We start from the raw sequence: 17,780 nt of genomic DNA, 5'->3' as shown, positions 1-17,780 counted from the left end.
CTCCGGCCGTCTTCTGCGCCCCTGCCTCGACTTCGAGCTCACGGACGCGACCTCACCGCCGGTCACCGCGAGCGTGAACGCCTACGGCCGGACCACCCCGAGCTTCCGCACTACAACACCAATGACGGGCACATCTGCGTCATCCGCCGCTCAAGGGCACGAAGGTATACTTGCGCCCATCCCCTGTCTATCTCTCAATCTCTCTCTGTTTCTAGGTTAAGCAAATTGCACAGAGCTTTTCCTAGGGCCTGTTTAGTTCGGCGCCTGTAAAGGCAAAAAAATTTTGCGCAAAGAAATCTTACCAATTTGAATTACTAAATGAAGTCTATTTACAAAACTTTTTGCATGGATGGGTTGTAAATCGCGAGACGAATCTAATGATGCTAATTAATCCATGATTAAGCAATAATTAGCGGATGGTTACTGTAGCATCACTGTTGTGAAACATGGATTAAGTAGGCTCATTAGATTCGTCTCGCGATTTACAGCCCATCCATGCAAAAAGTTTTGTAAATAGACTTCATTTAGTACTTCAAATTAGCAAGATTCCTTTGGCATCTTTGCGTTTACGGCTTTTTTGCGTTTTTGCAGTGGGAACTAAACAGGCCCCTAGTCTAATCAATGCAGTAGCAGATCCTTATGTTTAACAATGGTATCAGTCGCCTATCTACTAGCGTTGATTAGATCTTGGAGATCCCAGAGCAAAGAATCCAAAGAAACCCGAGAGAAAAGCCCCAGAAACCCTAGATTAGAAAAACAGAAACCCTAACCCTAGCAACAGAGGAATTGGGACGGCGGGAAAGGGGACTTACCTCTTGTGCCGTCTGCTGTCGGTGTGCTCGGGATGCCGGCACGCCGACCAGACCCCGCGAGCGCTTGGACCTCGCGCGGACAGAGGCCGCGCGGGCCACTGCCGTGCCGCTCGCGCGCGCCAGATCAGGGCACCACGGAGAAGCCGCTCGACGGCGACGCGCCCACCTTGCGGTGGACGCGCGCGCCGGCGAGGGGGCTCGCCGTGGCGCCGCTCGCTCGGTCGCCGCCGGTCGCCGCTCACTCGCGTGCTCGGGTGGGAAGAAGAAGGCGCCGGGGATCGGGGAGAGAATAGAGCTAGGGTTTCGGGGAGAGCCGGTGAAGGCGTTTTTGATCTCCCGAAACGCACGCGCGGCCGTCGATCGCGATCGGACGGTTGAGGCTGATCCGTGCGCCACTGGGCTCCTTTTGGCCCAGGCGGGAGAGTGAAATGGCGGCCCGGGCCCAGGTTGTCTTCGCCCACGCCGCGAGCACTCGCGCGGGGGAGCACCAGGGTGAACAGGCCGGCCCGTGAATGTGACGCCCTAAAAATTTACCAAGTCAAATCACGCGTTAGAAGTTTTCGATTAAAAACCACTCGTCGTCAAACCCTAGCCCTAACCCCTGACCGTATCGCTGTCCCATCCCGCCCCGCCCGGAGGCCTGCCGTCCGCGCGCGGTCACCGCCGCGAATAGCGCCGGCGCAAGTCACTTCCCGCGCAGAGCGCGGATTCCGCGCGCGCGTGGCCGACCGGCCGCGGTCGCCGCCGCGACCGGCGCCGACACGCGCCTCCTCTCTTTTCTCTTTCTCTCTCCTTTTCTTTTTTTTCCTCCCTCTCCCATTTCTTTTTCTTTCTCTTTTCCTTTTCCTTCTTTTCCTTTCTTCTTTCTTTTCCTCTTCTTCCTTCTCTCTTTCTTTCCTGGCTTTCCCTGCCCCGAGGCCGCACGCCTCCTCCCCCTGGCCGAGCACCACGGCCCTCCCCCCCCACGCGCAAGCGCACGCCCGAACCCCCTCCCCGCGCGCTGGCCCCGCCCTGTGCCCGGCTGCCCGTGCCCAAGCGCGCGCGCGCGCGTGCACCGCGTGCCGCGCCGCCCGCCGTGCTGACCGCGCACGGCCGAGCCGTGGCGACGCGCCGCCCGCCGCTGCACCCCGCCTCGCCGCCTGCGCCGCCCCCTGTGCGCACAGCACCCGACCCCCCCCACATGCTTGACGTCGCCCTTGGCGCTTGCCGCCCGCCGTGCCACGACGCGGCCGCCATTAAGGCCCCCGCGCCGCTCGCCGGCCCCCTCCACCGGCCTCCATCGCCCACCGCCCCGGCCGCCTATAAAAGGGGCCGAGGAGCACCCCCGGCACCCCACGACCGCCGCCCCACGACCGGCCCCTCGCCTCCACCGCCCTAGCGCCGCCACCATACACCCCACCACCGGCCGCCGCCCCTCACCGTGGACCCGCTCCCTCACCGCGCCCCAAGCCGAGGTGAGGCCAGGGAACTAGTTCCCCGTGCCCCCCTCCCTCTCATCCCCCATTTCCCCGAGCCGCCCGTGGCCCGGCCGGCCGGATTTGGCCGCCGCCGGCGCCTCCCCCCCCTCCTCTGTTTTGCACGGGGAAGAAGGGGAGAGAAGGGAAAATTTTGCCCGAGGCCCCCTCCTTTTCCTATAATCCCCAAAAGAAACCCCCCCTCTCCTTTAATTATTTCTTTTGCTAATGAGACCCCATTCTTTTTATTATTACAAACCAAACCCCTCGGTGTATAAACCTAGTTATACTCGACACATTTTAACATGCCCAGATTATTTCTAGGAATCGTAAATAGGCCCTTTCTCTTTTGGATATTTACGAACAAGCCCTTGGACCCCTGTTTAACCCCTGAAACCACCTTTAACCCGTCATTTTATGTGCGAAACGACCTCCGATCGACCCGAAACTTTACCACGCCCTTTCTAGTATAGTTTTAGTCATGCCATTAAGAAACCACCCAAAGATATCACCTCTAACTCCGTAACTAAATTATTTCCGATTCAAGCCCAACGATAGAAGTTTTTAGTTCTTTCGCTTGATTGGGTGTCTGTTTGTTTGCGTCGTAGGACACGGAGTGAACGACGAGGTTCCCGACTGCGACCAAGCAACTGAGGACCAGTTCTGCGACCCCGAACCCGAAGGACAGTGCGTCGATCAGGACTTCCCGCAAGGGTTTGACGATGGCAAGTTCAATTCCGCCCTTTGATGCATATTTTTGTCCTAGTTTTTATAAACACAACCCAGTGGCCTGTTTTATAAATTGCATGGTTTTGCGTGCTGAAAACATGGTTGGATAGTCACCGGACTTGTGATAACCATACCTTGACTATTTGGCTTTGCAAAGAAAGTGTGTGTGCGGGTAAAACGTGGTTTTGCAAAGTGAGTCAGACGGGATGGATGGCATTTCTGTGTGAATTGCCGTCGGTGTGCTCGTACCTGTGTGGTAGGGCAAGGGAGGGAGATGTCCGTCCTGTCACCCCTAAGGACCGAGTTCTTGTGACATCTCACCTAGCTTCCTGTCGTGCAAACCACTTGACCGTTGTATGGGCAACGGCTTGGCCTAACCCCACTAGTTAGTCTGATAGCCATCAGGAGAGCTGGGAGCAACGGGTGATCAAGGAGACGGGATAAGCTCTGTGTGACTTATGCCTCGGGTAAACCTCGGTGTTAGGTCGAATGACCCCTTGATAGATCCCGTGGTGGCTAGTCAGGTCTAGCTAAGGTGGGTAAGGGCTTCGATGGGATCTGCACCGGCACTAAGGTGTTCGTGCTGTGGTACCCCACCTGTGGGTAAAGTTGCACACCTCTGCAGAGTTAAAATCTATTCGAATAGCCGTGCCCACGGTATTGGGCAAGTTACGGTGTGGTCACAAAACTAGTGTTTCTCTCTGGGAATGGTTGAGCTGGTGTGAGTTGTTTGGAAAGAATCCGGTGGTTGTGCCGCGTGCTACGGCGGACGGGGAGTCCGGTAGCGGTTGAAACTTGGATCCGTGTGGATCAACATCGTGTGTTCTTTGATACTTGAAAACTTGTTTTGAAAAGTGTTTTTAAAACGAACCCTTGCATATAATTGTGTTTCCGCAAAAGAACCGTAACTTTATCCTTGGATTATCCTGTGCATTTAATTCTGTTATAACCCCCCCCCTCGCGGTGTGATTGGACTTGCTGAGTACGTTTGTACTCACCCCGTTCTTATTTTACAGTGGAGGATCCCGACTACATCCCCGAGAACGACGAGTAGGGTCCTGTCCTGCACCCAGTCTTGCCTGTGGGTGAGGTCACCGTTGGAACTCCGCATGGCGCAAGACTCTGATGATCCCCTTTTCGTAGTTAGTGTAGTAGTATGGGTTTTCGTTGTAATCCTCGCGATAGTGGCGCTCCACTGCCCATTACCGCGAAAAGTTGTACGGTGATGTACCATCTGATGTAATAAAAGTGTTATCAGCCTCCTGGGACTGATAAAGTAACACTTTTAAGTCTTCCCTGATGGGGGGACGCTTCAGTGAAGGGCCGCTGCCGCGGGCCCCGCGCGCGCGAGGGGATGGTCCCGATGGGCCGTCACAGGGGAATGGGCCAACTGGGCTATTTCCAATGAAATGGTTGTGCATCTTCTTCTTTTTCAATTTTCAGAAGTGCCATTTTTCAATAGAATTTGCTTGAATTTGATACATTTCAAATTCAAACTTGATAGCACTTTGATGCACTGCTTATACAAGATATTTTTAGACACCTTTTTGATAGAATTACAGTTTTCCGCTGCAAAGATTAAATAGTTTCATATATTTTTTGATTACTTGTCTTGTAATTTAAATTTGAACCAACGGGATAATTTAAATTCTTCAAGGCAAAAAGATATTTTTCTGAGTTGTAATCTTGTTATTTTTTGACCAACGTTAACAATAACAATATTACAATGGTATTATTTTAATAGATATTTTTCATGTATTATTTCTATTTATGCCCAACGGTATTCTAGATTTAATACACAAAGAGATTATGCCTCAATTTTTGATAGATAATTTTCATGTATTAACTCTAATTCTGCCCAACAGTGTTTTAGTTTTAATACACAAGGTTATTGCATATTTTTATTTATGACCAACGTCGTATTTATACATATGCAATAATTTATTTGACTTTAATTTAATATTTTCACCACTCATGAATGTTTTTCAGGAGGAGTATCAATGATGTTTTCCATCAACGATATTCCTATATTAAAGGGAGACAATTACAATGAATGGTATAGAAAGCTGGACCTCTATTTCATCATGGGTGAATTGGATTGGGTCCTAACTACACCGACTCCCAAAGAGCCTGTGCTTCCTGAGAGAGAGGACACAGACACAGATGCTTCTTGGAAGCAAACAGAGCTTGCTTATAAGAAAGCAAGAGCAGATTATGAGAGACTTTATGCAAAATGGTTCCCTGCCAACAAGAAGTGCTTGGCAGTGATAAAGAACACGATTGAGCCTGCAATTATGGGCTCAATCCCAGATTGTGCCACCGTCATAGAATATCTTGAAAAATTAAAGAACCAGTACACTGGTTCTTCAAAGACTTATGCAACCTAGTTGATCAAACAACTGGTTTCAGAAAGATATAATGGTGGTGGCATAAGAGAACACATCCATCGCATGGTCAACCAGAATAACAAGCTAAAGTCATTGGACCTTGCCTTCAAGGAGGATCACATTGTCCATCTGGTCTTTGCTTCGTTACCAAAAGAGTTTAACATGTTTATTGTCAATTACAACACCCAACCAACCACTTGGGACATTAAAAAGACCATTGTCATGTGTACTCAGGAGGAGGAAAGAATAAGATCCACCACTGGCGGATCTTTAAATTATGTAAACAAGAAGAAAAATACCAATTTCAAGGGTAATTTTTCATCCTCCTCTAAAGGCAAAAGCTCTCATCAACACAGACCGCAGGAAGGACAGGCTCTAGTAGAGAAGGATCATTGTCTCTACTGCAAAGAAAGGGGTCACTACAAGAAGAATTGTCACCGATATTTAAAGATGATCATGGAGAAGAGAGGTGAGAACGTTATTTCATTTGTAAATGAATCCTTGTATATAGAATATTCAAAAACCACTTGGTGGATTGATTCAGGAGCAACTGTTCATATTGCAAATTTGTTGCAGGGATTCCATTCGACGAGAACCACTCAAAGAAGCGAAAAACAAGTTAGAGTGGCAAATGGAGCTCAGGCAGACGTTGAAGCAGTAGGAGACGTTCATTTGGAACTCGACACTGGCTTCATTATTGTTCTTAGAGATGTTTTATTTGTTCCTTCTTTACACAGAAACTTAATAAGTGTGTCTCGCCTGGACAAAGATGGTTATTCCTGTCTATTTGGAGATGGGAGATGCTTGATCGAATGTAATGATACAGCAATTTCAATTGCATTCAGAAAGAATGATCTTTATTTGATATCGTTACGCGAAAGTGTGAATTCCGTATGCGATAAGAGTGCGAATGTATTCTCGTCAACACTCGCGAATAGAAAACGTAAGAGAACTCAAGATGCGTCGTCGAAATTATGGCACTGTCGTTTAGGCCATATTTCGAGGGGGAGAATAGAGAGATTAATTAAAAATGAAATTCTTCCTCCATTAGAGTTCTCTGACTTAGAACAATGCATTGAATGCATAAAAGGCAAATTCGTTAAGAAAATAAAGAAAAATGCTAAGAGGAGCACAGGTGTATTAGAAATAATTCACACAGATATCTGTGGTCCGTTCAATGTAAAGAGTGTGGATGGATATGACTCGTTCATAACATTCACAGACGATTATTCCCGTTATGGATACATATATCCAATTAAAGAAAGATCGGAGGCTTTGGATAAATTTAAAATATTCAAGGCCGAAGTAGAAAATCAACACGATTTAAAGATTGAAATCGTAAGATCCGATCGTGGAGGGGAATACTACGGTCGACATACCCAATATGGCCAAGTTGCAGGACCTTTTGCGAAGTTCCTGATGGAACAAGGCATAGTAGCCCAGTACTCGATGCCGGGCGAGCCTCAGCAGAACGGAGTGGCTGAAAGACGCAATCGCACCCTGATGGATATGGTGCGAAGCATGATCAGTTACTCTACATTGCCAGTGAGTTTATGGATGGAGGCCCTGAAAACCGCCATTCATATTCTCAACAGAGTTCCAAGTAAATCGGTGCCGAAAACGCCGTATGAAATGTGGACAGGAAGAGTACCCTCACTGAATCACCTGCGGGTGTGGGGGAGTCCTGCTGAGGCAAAAGTGTTTAACCCGACCATTGCAAAACTAGATTTCAAAACGGTATCTTGCCATTTTATTGGCTATCCAGAAAGGTCAAAGGGTTTTCGTTTCTACTGCCCAGACAGATCTACAAAATTTGTAGAAACGAGACACGCAGTCTTCCTTGAAGACCAAATGATCCGGGGGAGCGGCACAGCAAGGAAAATTGATCTTGAGGAGAAGCGGGTGTATACACCCAATCCCGTGATTCAGGAATCATTTTTCCCGCTGCCCGCTGAGTCTGCACCGCCAGTGCAAGTCACTGCGATGCCAACACCTGTAATGGCTCCTTCTGTGGTGACGATGAATGAGGAAGAGGAACCCATTCATCAGGCTCCTGACGAGCCAATTGCCGCACAAGAAGAGGAGCACCAGCAGCCCCAAATAGATGAGGCACCACAGGCTCAGGCTAATGCGAGACCTCAAAGAATAAGGAAGCGCGCTATTTCTAACGACTATGAAGTCTATAATAGCGAAGAAATTTAAATGGAGGATGATCCCATTTCATTTGAAGAAGCCATGAGAAGTGAACATTCGTCGAAATGGCTTGATGCTATGGAGGATGAAATAAAATCGATGAGTACCAATAAAGTATGGGACCTGGAGGAAATTCCTAAATGAGCCAAAACAGTAGGCTGCAAATGGGTCTACAAAACTAAATATGACTCCCAAGGGAATATAGATAAATTTAAAGCACGACTCGTGGCAAAAGGATACACGCAAAGAGAAGGAATTGATTACAATGAGACTTTTTCCCCAGTCTCATGTAAAGATTCTTTCAGAATCATAATGGCTCTTGTAGCTCATTATGATCTAGAATTACATCAGATGGATGTGAAGACAGCGTTCCTGAACGGAGATCTAGAAGAAACCGTCTACATGGCACAGCCGAAAGGTTTTGTCGTGGAAGGCAAAGAAAAATTAGGATGCCGTCTGAGGAAATCGATTTATGGGCTAAAGCAAGCTTCAAGACAGTGGTACTTGAAGTTCGATAAGACAATAAAAGAATTCAGGTTTAGAGAAAATATCGAGGACAATTGCATTTACGCAAAGTTCAAGAATGGGAAGTACGTCTTCCTAATCCTATATGTGGACGATATTCTACTGGCAAGTAGTATAGCTGTACATCGGGTCGGGCCGGCCCGGCCCGACTCTTACATGGGCTGTGCCAATCTATAAAAAACAAGCTCGGCCCAGCACAGTTAAACTAACGGGCCGTGCCGTGCCGCCCATCGGGCTGGCCTCTCGGCCCATGGCACGGCCCATACACTCTTAAACGGGTCGTGCCAGCCCATTTAGCACGACAGCCCGTTAGACCCATTAGGTCTGTTGGGCCTTTACAGCCCGTTCATCCAACACATGATTTAATTATTTAAACAACAGAATAGAAGATGTATATAGAAAATTTCAAATATATAGCACTCAACTCAACCAGAAAATATTATACAAATACACAATCAAACCATCCAAAATAGATCACCAAATAGTTTAAGTGATACGAATTGCCCAATTCAGTTATGGGTTGCCTTAATGTTTGGCTGCCTCGTTAAAAACCTTTCTAAGTAAAAACTCATATCAACTACATGAGAAAACCTTAGAAAGGAAAAGAGTACAGCCGACAACCCACTCTCACTTGGGCTTAAGACGGCGCTTCGTCGATGTACAAGTCCTCAAATCCAGAGAGAAGCTCCTCATTCTCCAAGTCATGCTGCTGCCGAGATGCTCCAAGCTCCCAGTCCTTCAAACATGAAAGCATCTCCACCATCTCGCATGTCAAGCTTCGACGCCGCTCTTCAATTACCCTGCCAGCAAGAGAAAAGGTAGATTCTGAACTAATAGTAGACACAAGAACCGTCATAATATCTTTAGCAAGGATAGATAGTACCGGGTATAAGCGCCTGTGATCATGCCACCAGCTCAAAATGTTAAAGTCATCATCAAAATCAGAAATAGGATCACTATCAAGATATGATGACAACTCAGATGGCTGAGAGGCAAGCAGGGGGGTTGTAGCAGTAGCAAATGTAGATGAAGGTGAAGCAACTGCATCAGAACCAATTGCATCAAAACCAAAAATCTTCCCCCAAACTTTCCTCTTCTTTCCAGCAGTATTAATTTGAGGTTGACGATGCGACTGAATGTTACTAAATTTCTGCTCATACTTAGCAAACACTTTAGAAAGCTCAACACGAACAGATTCATAATACCAAGAGTAATCATGATTGGTAAGCTGCGAAATAAGAGAGAGTGCCTTATGAAAGCCTCTAATCTTAGCCCTAGGGTCAAGAATAAAAGCAAATGAATACAACATAGGAATAGTCCTCCAGTACTTAAACAACTTAGCTTTCATAGGCAGTATAGACTCCATAAGCAAAGGATCATTCTCATATTTATTCAGATGAGTAGCAATCTCAATAATATGATGCAACATGATAGGGGCAGTGGGATAGTAAACACCAGACATCTCAACGGTAGACTCATAGAACAATTCAAGAAATGAAAGCAGAGTTTCAGCAACATACCAATGATCTTCAGTGAGAAGGGTCTGACCCATAGCCTGCTTATAGTGAGTATGGATAAAAACAGAGAAGGTACTCTTGTAAGGAAGAAGGTGCTTTAACATGAGATAAGTGGAGTTCCATCTCACATCCATGTCCAAGCCAAACTTTCTAGGACGGACACCCATAGCAATACAATAAGATTTGTATGCAGCAATCCTTTGATTAGATGAATTCAAGAAAGATATGGCAGTTCTGAATGCTTCAAGATAAGGTTTCAAACGCTTCAAACCAGATTTAACAATCAAGTTTATAATATGACATGCACATCTTTGATGCAAGAAAACAGAACCAATGTATCCAGAGAATTTAGGAGTCAAAGAAGTCATGGCATTAGCATTAGCATATGCATTGTCAAGAGTAAAAGAGAAGATCTTATCAGTCAACTTCCACTCATCAAGCACAAAACCAATTCGCTCAGCAATATTAGAACCAGAATGAGAACAATCTATAAGACGCAAGCCAAGCAACCTCTTCTCTAGTTCCCAATTAGAATTAACAAAATGAGCAACCACACTAAGATAATCCTCCTTAGCATTACCATTACAAATATCAGATGTAATTGCAACAGAAGAACATGCATTTAAACAGTCCATAAGCAAAGTACGAGATTGATTGAAAAGCTTAGCAACATCTCTAGTGGTTGTCTGCCTAGAAATAGGGGCAAACCTAGGATTATGAGCACGTTTGATATAATTAACGAAAGCATTATATGCACCAATGCCAAGAGGCAGATCTAACCTAGCAATCATACGACATAATTCAGTACGAGCAAACTCAGCATTGTACTCCCAATTTCTAACAGAACCATCAGAACTAAACTGAAGCACAGATTGAGACCTTGCAAAACGATCAGCCTTCTTACTACATGAAGCAAGATGCCTAATTAAATGACCAGTACCATTAGTAGAAACACTAGTAAGAACTTTCTTGCAGAGGGTGCATTTAGCACCAGAACATACCCTCTTACCATTCACCTCCTCATAGATCTCCTCGAAGTTGTTCCAAACGTGCGAGGTGCGTGCCCTTCTCCTGCCCTTGCTCCCCCGCCCCTGCTGCGCTGCCATGCCGGAGGTCACCGTAGCAGACGGTGCTGTCGGTGACGGCGTCGGCGTGGACGACGGGGTCGATGTGGACAAGGGCACGGAGGTCGGCGAACTCGGAGGGGATCCATCGGCATGGTCGTAGTCGATGCCGGATGGATCGTTGTCGGCATCGGCATCGGCAAATGTCATCCGCGGCGGCTGGAACCGGGGTACAGGAGGAGGTGGGGGACGATCCCCTAGGCTCGGGTTGGCCCGCGACCTCGATGAAGAAGCCATCCAGGGGCTGCGGCCGCGCGGGGGGCCGCCGGTGCCAGGGGCGCGGGGGGCGGGGCCGCCGGGGGGGCGCGGGGGGCCGCCGGCGCCGGTGCCCGGGGGCCGGGGGCGCGGGGGGCGGGGCCGCCGGGGCCCGGGGGGGTCGCGGGGGGCCGCCGGGGGCGGGGGGCCGCCGGTGCCTGGGGGCGCGGGGGGCCGCCGGTGCCTGGGGGCGCGAGGGGCGACGGGGCGGGGCCGCGGGGCCGCCGGGGGCCGGGGGGGCGCGTGGGGGCGGGGGGCCGCCGGTGCCGGGCAGCCGGGGGGCGGGGACGCGGGGGCGGGGCCGCCGGCCGCCGGGGCCCGGGGGGGCGCGCCGGCGCGGCCGCGCTGGGGCCCGGGCGCCCGGGCGTGCGGCGCAGCGGCGTTGCGGGACTGCGGCTGGCGCCTGGCGGCTGCGGGAGCGGGACTGCGGGAGTCGGGGAGCGTGCGTGTTAGGGACTTAGGGTTAGGGTTCTGGGAGGGGGCGCGGTTTATATACTACACGGGGTTATTGGGTTGGGCCGTGCCTTATGGGCCATATCGGGCTGTGACGGGCCACAATTAACTGGGCCGTGCCGTGCCGCCCATCGGGCTGTCTTCTCGGCCCATGGCACGGCCCGGCCTTTTTCTCGGGCCTGGCCCGGCCCATCGTATGTCGTGCCGGGCCTCTTTTGGGCCGGGCCAAAATCACCGGGCTGCGTGCCAGCCCATTTAGCCCGGCCCAAATGTACAACTATAGCAAGTAGTGATGTCAGTCTGCTACTGGAAACAAAAAGATTTTTATCCTCGCATTTCGAGATGAAAGACCTTGGTGAAGCAAGATTCGTTCTAGGAATCGAGATTCATCGAGATAGATTGAAAGGGGTATTAGGACTGTCGCAAAAGACATATATAGAAAAGGTCCTAAAGAAATTCAACATGTATAAATGCAGTGCCTCACCTGCACCTATAGTTAAGGGCGACAGATATGGGGAATTTCAATGTCCCAAGACCCAGTATGAGATCGATCAAATGAAAACGGTACCATATGCTTCTGCTGTGGGAAGCTTACAGTATGCACAAGTGTGCACACGCCCTGATATAGCTTACGTTACCGGGTTGCTTGGCAGATTCCAGAGTAATCCAGGACCAGAACACTGGAAATTGGTAAAGAAGGTTCTGCGCTATTTGCAAGGAACCAAAGGCCTCATGTTAACGTACAAGAAAACAGAATCTCTGCATATCGTAGGATACTCAGACTCCGATTATGCAGGAGATGACAGAAAATCCACGTCAGGATATGTGTTCACCCTGGCCGGGGGAGCAATATCGTGGAAAAGTTGCAAACAAACCGTCACTACATCGTCCACTATGTATGCCGAGTTTGTTGCGTGTTATGAGGCTACAGGGCAGGTGAATTGGCTAAAGAAGTTCGTACCCGGTCTGAGAATGGTTGATGATATATCTAAACCATTACAGTTGTACTGCGATAACGAGCCCGCAGTAATGTATGCTCACAACAACAAGACAAGTGGTGCTGCCAAACACATAGATATAAAGTATTATGTTGTGAAAGATAAAGTCCAAGATCAGATTATAAATCTCGAGCATATAAGCACAGTGAAAATGCTTGCGGATCCGCTAACGAAAGGCTTACCACCCAGCGTGTTCAAGGAACACGTAGCCGGCATGGGGCTAAGGGATAGCCTGTGATCTTCGGACTACAAGGGTCCAAAAGGTTAAAGAATCCGTTTCTGAATGGAAGCGTGAATTGTAGCTGCTAAATCCATCGACAGATGATCGTGACGATGAGGCATGCTCTATACACAAATCTATGACGAAACGCGAAAAGGTAAAAGTAAAAGAAAAGTACAGGGTGAGATCAAGGGGGAGACTGTTAGATTGATCTCTCTCTGGACCATCGGACCCCAACAGGCCCGATGGGCCACCTCACCCCGCGCCCTGATCGGGGGCGTCCCAGCTGATCCCTAGCTGGTGGGCCCCCGTCGCGCCGCGCTATTAAAAGGAGGTGGGGGCCAGCGGCTCGAGACACGAGGTTCACCGGCCGCCGCCACCCCACCCACAGTAAAACCCTAGCCGATCTAGTCGTGCGCAGTCAGCGGCGGGAAGCTCCACTCCGGCCGTCTTCTGCGCCCCTGCCTCGACTTCGAGCTCACGGACGCGACCTCACCGCCGGTCACCGCGAGCGTGAACGCCTACGGCCGGACCACCCCGAGCTCCCGCACTACAACACCAATGGCGGGCACATCTGCATCATCCGCCGCTCAAGGGCACGAAGGTATACTTGCGCCCATCCCCTGTCTATCTCTCAATCTCTCTCTGTTTTTAGGTTAAGCAAATTGCACAGAGCTTTTCCTAGTCTAATCAATGCAGTAGCAGATCCTTATGTTTAACACATTGAACTCTGAAGTCTGCATTTGAGGCACCAACGAACGAATTCGAAAATCTTCCCAACAATGCAGGCCCCTTAACAATTGCGATTTATTCTGAATTTCTGTCTGCTGTTCGTTGATCTGCAGTTCTGCACCGGATCATGATATATCTTTTTAAGCATGACAATTTTCTGGGCGAGCTCTAGTTATCGTCTGGCCTGTGACATCACCATTCTAGTTTTTCTCATATATCATGATGTATGTTTGAATCGAAAATAGACACATCACTGTTAAGGACGGTTGTCTGAATCTGAACATTTCGTTACCATGCATGTATATTCAGTTTTTTTTCCATTCAGTTACCAGTTCGTCAATTTGTTTCGTTTCGCTAAGCACCATCGTTCCATGGCAGCAGAATCTAGTAGGCCTGTTCTGCCGGCCGCGGACAATCCGATACGTGTGGGCCGACGACCACGGGAAATTCGACGAGCTCGGCTGGGCCACGTTCAAGTTCTACGGCCGGCGGTCCTTGTTCAACCTGGACGCAACTAGTTCGGCTTCCAGAAAATGGGATTGAGATAGTTGATTGGTGGCAAAAGGAGCTCGTTCAACTGCCAAAGAAGACACGAAGACTGAAAGCTGCCATGATGATGTATTGTGCATGGAACCTCTGGAAGGAAAGAAACAGGCGTGTGTTCGGGCAGAAGGTCAAGAACCCGGCAGAGGTGATGCAGGAGATCAAGCTTAAAGTGGACACTCGGAAATTGGCTTGCGGAGGGCCAGAGTTATCTTAGTTATTTATGCATTGCAATTTATTTTCAGTTCATGTGAGACCGCTCTTTTATGTAATATCAACTATGTAAAACACTATCCTTACTTCTCCTTCATTTATTCCCCTTCCTTAAATGATAGAGCAGTGCTCCTGCTAGCTTTTCAAAAAAAAAAAAGTATCACTCCGTTTGCCGCGTGGATTTATTTGATTTTTACTTACGAATACTGCTACCACCTACCAATAAAAGCATGTGAGTGCACATCGAATCGTCGTTTCTCAGTTTGTCAAGAGGAACAATTGTTCCACTTTAACAATTTATTTGAACAATTGTTCCGCGTGAACGTTTAAATTTTTTTGAACGTGGAACAATTTATATATCAAGCTGGAATAATTGTTCCACTTTAACAATCAATTTGTTTTACCTCCGCAATTCCAGCTAGAAAAGAAATTGTTCCACCAGAAGTGAAAGAAAAATGTAAGAATAAAATTTACTTTTAGAAATAGGAAAAGAAAAAATGAGAAAGAGAAAAACAAATTGAAAACGCACCAAGAACTAGCAAGTGAAACGCCGGCGCGCTGACGGAACCCGTCGAATGCTACGGCGAGTGGGTGGATACGAAGCGACGGCGATGTCTGACCCTGACCGTGCTGCAGTTAGTTTCAGGCGGCTCCACGTTTCAGGCCGATGTGTTGCTACCATTTTGCCTGATTTTGCCGGGGCTCGAAACTGCAGCGCAGAGAGAAACAGGATTCTGACCTGGAAACGAGTAGCATATCACTATATTGTAGTTATCTTCGGCTTGGCACAGAGGCGTGAGCACGCAAACGGCTTTGCAAATTGGGAACATGCAGCAGTGAAGATTGATTGTGCATACTCAAAATTCAGTAAATAAAGGGTGCTCGATTCTCTGCCAGGAAGAGCAGATCTCTGATTCCAAGTCCTTGAGCACATGTGATCAGTGATCTAGAATGCTTAAAGACTAGGATCTGATATAATGTGATACCAATCTCTACTTTGTCAAACATCTCCCATAGTCACTTTCGATGTATCGGTTGCAGTTGTGCATAAAAGGACCAGGCTAGGTTATCACAGTGTTGACTGATATTGACAGATCAATAAGTGGTTGTCACCCAATACAGATGAAGATACTATACAACCAATGTTACTGTGCAAAATCTTGAAGCATTATTATGCTTTCACCAGTTTTAAAGTTCTGAAGCTGAAATTACGATTCAAACCACTTCCAGACGTGTTGACTTTTCAGAAGTTATCAGAACAAAAGCAGTGCTACCAATTCTCATCTCATTGTATCCAAAGCAGCAATAGTTCTGATTTCTGAAGGTGAAGAGATGAATTGTGACATTGTTATCAGAAACCTTGCTCTCGTATTCTTCTATTGTGCATCAATATTTGGGTGCCGCAACTCCAAAGCCACTGAATTCACAAAGGAAACAGGGTTTAGTAAACTAGGTAGGAAGCAACGGTGTTGCAATTGTCGCAGCAGTGCAAGATAAGCTGTTCAGCATCAACATCAACATCAACATATCGGTTGACAAGTGAAAATTTTGAAATTTTGGACGGTGATCCAAGCAATGGCACAGCTTAATTTTCTGAACTGATGTGGGAATATCTAAATCCAATAAGCTCTATATTCGGACTATTCTTAGTAAAAGATACTGCAAAGCCCAAGAGAAATGCAAATGAACGACAAAACCTGAAACTATTTATATCAATCTACCCCTGCTTATGTATCGCTTGTTTTAGATTAGTCACCACCAAACAAACCATACCATTCTCCTATACGCATGACTAAAATAAGAAATGAAAATCCCAAGAAGAGGATATAAACGCAAACAACTATACATTCAAAACTAGAGAAAGTCTCTGAAAATATGTGAGCTATAGCCTAAACTAAACGGTAGGCAAGTTACTTTTACTACTGTCATCTGTACAGTACCACGATTTTCTGAACATCTGCCATGCAGAAACAAATTTATTGATCTACAGCAAATTCAAGACCACAGAACTTCCCTGAGCATATGACCAATTATACTGTGTTTTGAAGTTAGTGTACCTACTGTGGTCTCATTAGCATGGTCAACTGAACCCCTTTCATGAACAGAGAAACAGATAAAAGTTGCTGAACAGACAACTGAAAAAAACTGCAAAGTTCTCACCTGGTGACCCTGTTGTGAGGACAAAGATGTCCATGGGCTCCTCGCAGCGAGGCAGGTCGATGACCAGAGGGGTCCGCCGACCATAGATGCCTGCTTGCACGCACACCGTGATGCTGAAGTTCCCTTCGTCGCCGATGAAGTTGGGTTCGTCCAGAAGGTACAACACCCTGCAAATCAGGAGGTACACGGACCTGCCGTAGAACTGGAACGTGGCCCAGCCGTGCTGGTTGAAGTGGCCGTGATCATTCACCCGCACGTACCGGATCGTCCGCAGCGGCTCTACGCTGGGCTGGGCACGCCAGGTGAACAGGCTGATTATGCCGGGTCCTCCTAGATTCTGTTGCAATGGTGGCAGAGTAATGTTTAGGAAACCAAAACAAATAGACAGCAGCAGCAACTGAATGAACGAATCTGAATACACATCGACGAGAAAGAATTCTTGCAGAATCAGAACTTCAGAGCGACAGGAGTAGTAATCTTGGCACAAAATGTACCAAGAATAAAGTATTACAGCCTGAGCTTCAGTAAATTCAGACTATGGCAACAATGCAGTTATCAGATCGAGAAGTTCTTGGAGAGAATCTACGCAAAAATGGAACATACAGGATTGGTGTTCCAAGTAGTAACCCGTTCATGGAATCGATAGGTTCGAAGAATCATTCTCCGCCCAAATCAAATGCGAGAAACCATTCACAGATATTTTTTACCGTGAATGTTCTATCAGTAAACAGGACAGGATTGGTTGTTTTCGAATAGTTCCAGAACGAACTTGTCAGTGAGACCTTGTCGGTTTTGACATTAAAGAAAAACTTATCAGCTTCTAGCTTTGTGTTCGGGGACCTTGGGGAGTAGTCGTCGTAGCCGTGAACGAGGCCTGTAAACTGGTGGCCGGCCATCTCCAGCGGGCCCTGACGACCTGGCGTCAGCGCAACAGAGAATGGGCTCCGTTAGAAACACACAGGGCACGCCGTGGCCCAGTCTATTCGAATTTCGAACCGCGCCAACACCAACACGGCCCAACCGAAGTACCCTGCATAGCTACGGGCACTGTCAGCGCTGATAGTTAGCTTAGGACCGATCGATCCTCCTCTGTTGTTACACCTAGCGCTAGTCTTCAGTTCAGGTAACACGTCGCACGGCCGAGGCTCGCGGCAACAGATCATGAAACTGGAAGACGCTGCACACTATACATAGAGGATTGGTTCCAAACGCCGAGTTCAGAAGGCACTGCAAAGTCGTTCAGGCATTATTTTCAGATGGCTGTTTTGGTTTCAGCAGTATGCGAGTTCATCAACAGGAGGACCAAAACAAGCCGTTCCCTGTCATAGAACGCATGGATGCTAACGAGCAGAAACAGATAGTTGTCGAGCTTTCTGAAACTATCTGAAGTTCTGAACAGAAGAACGGCACCCAATTCCAATTCTGCTGTCCTTGTTTCTTCGCCCGAAGCAGTGATACTTTTGAT

Source organism: Panicum hallii, chromosome 4, assembly GCF_002211085.1.
Source record: "Panicum hallii strain FIL2 chromosome 4, PHallii_v3.1, whole genome shotgun sequence".
Classification (NCBI taxonomy): Eukaryota; Viridiplantae; Streptophyta; class Magnoliopsida; order Poales; family Poaceae; genus Panicum; species Panicum hallii.
This window is presented reverse-complemented; position numbering follows the sequence as displayed.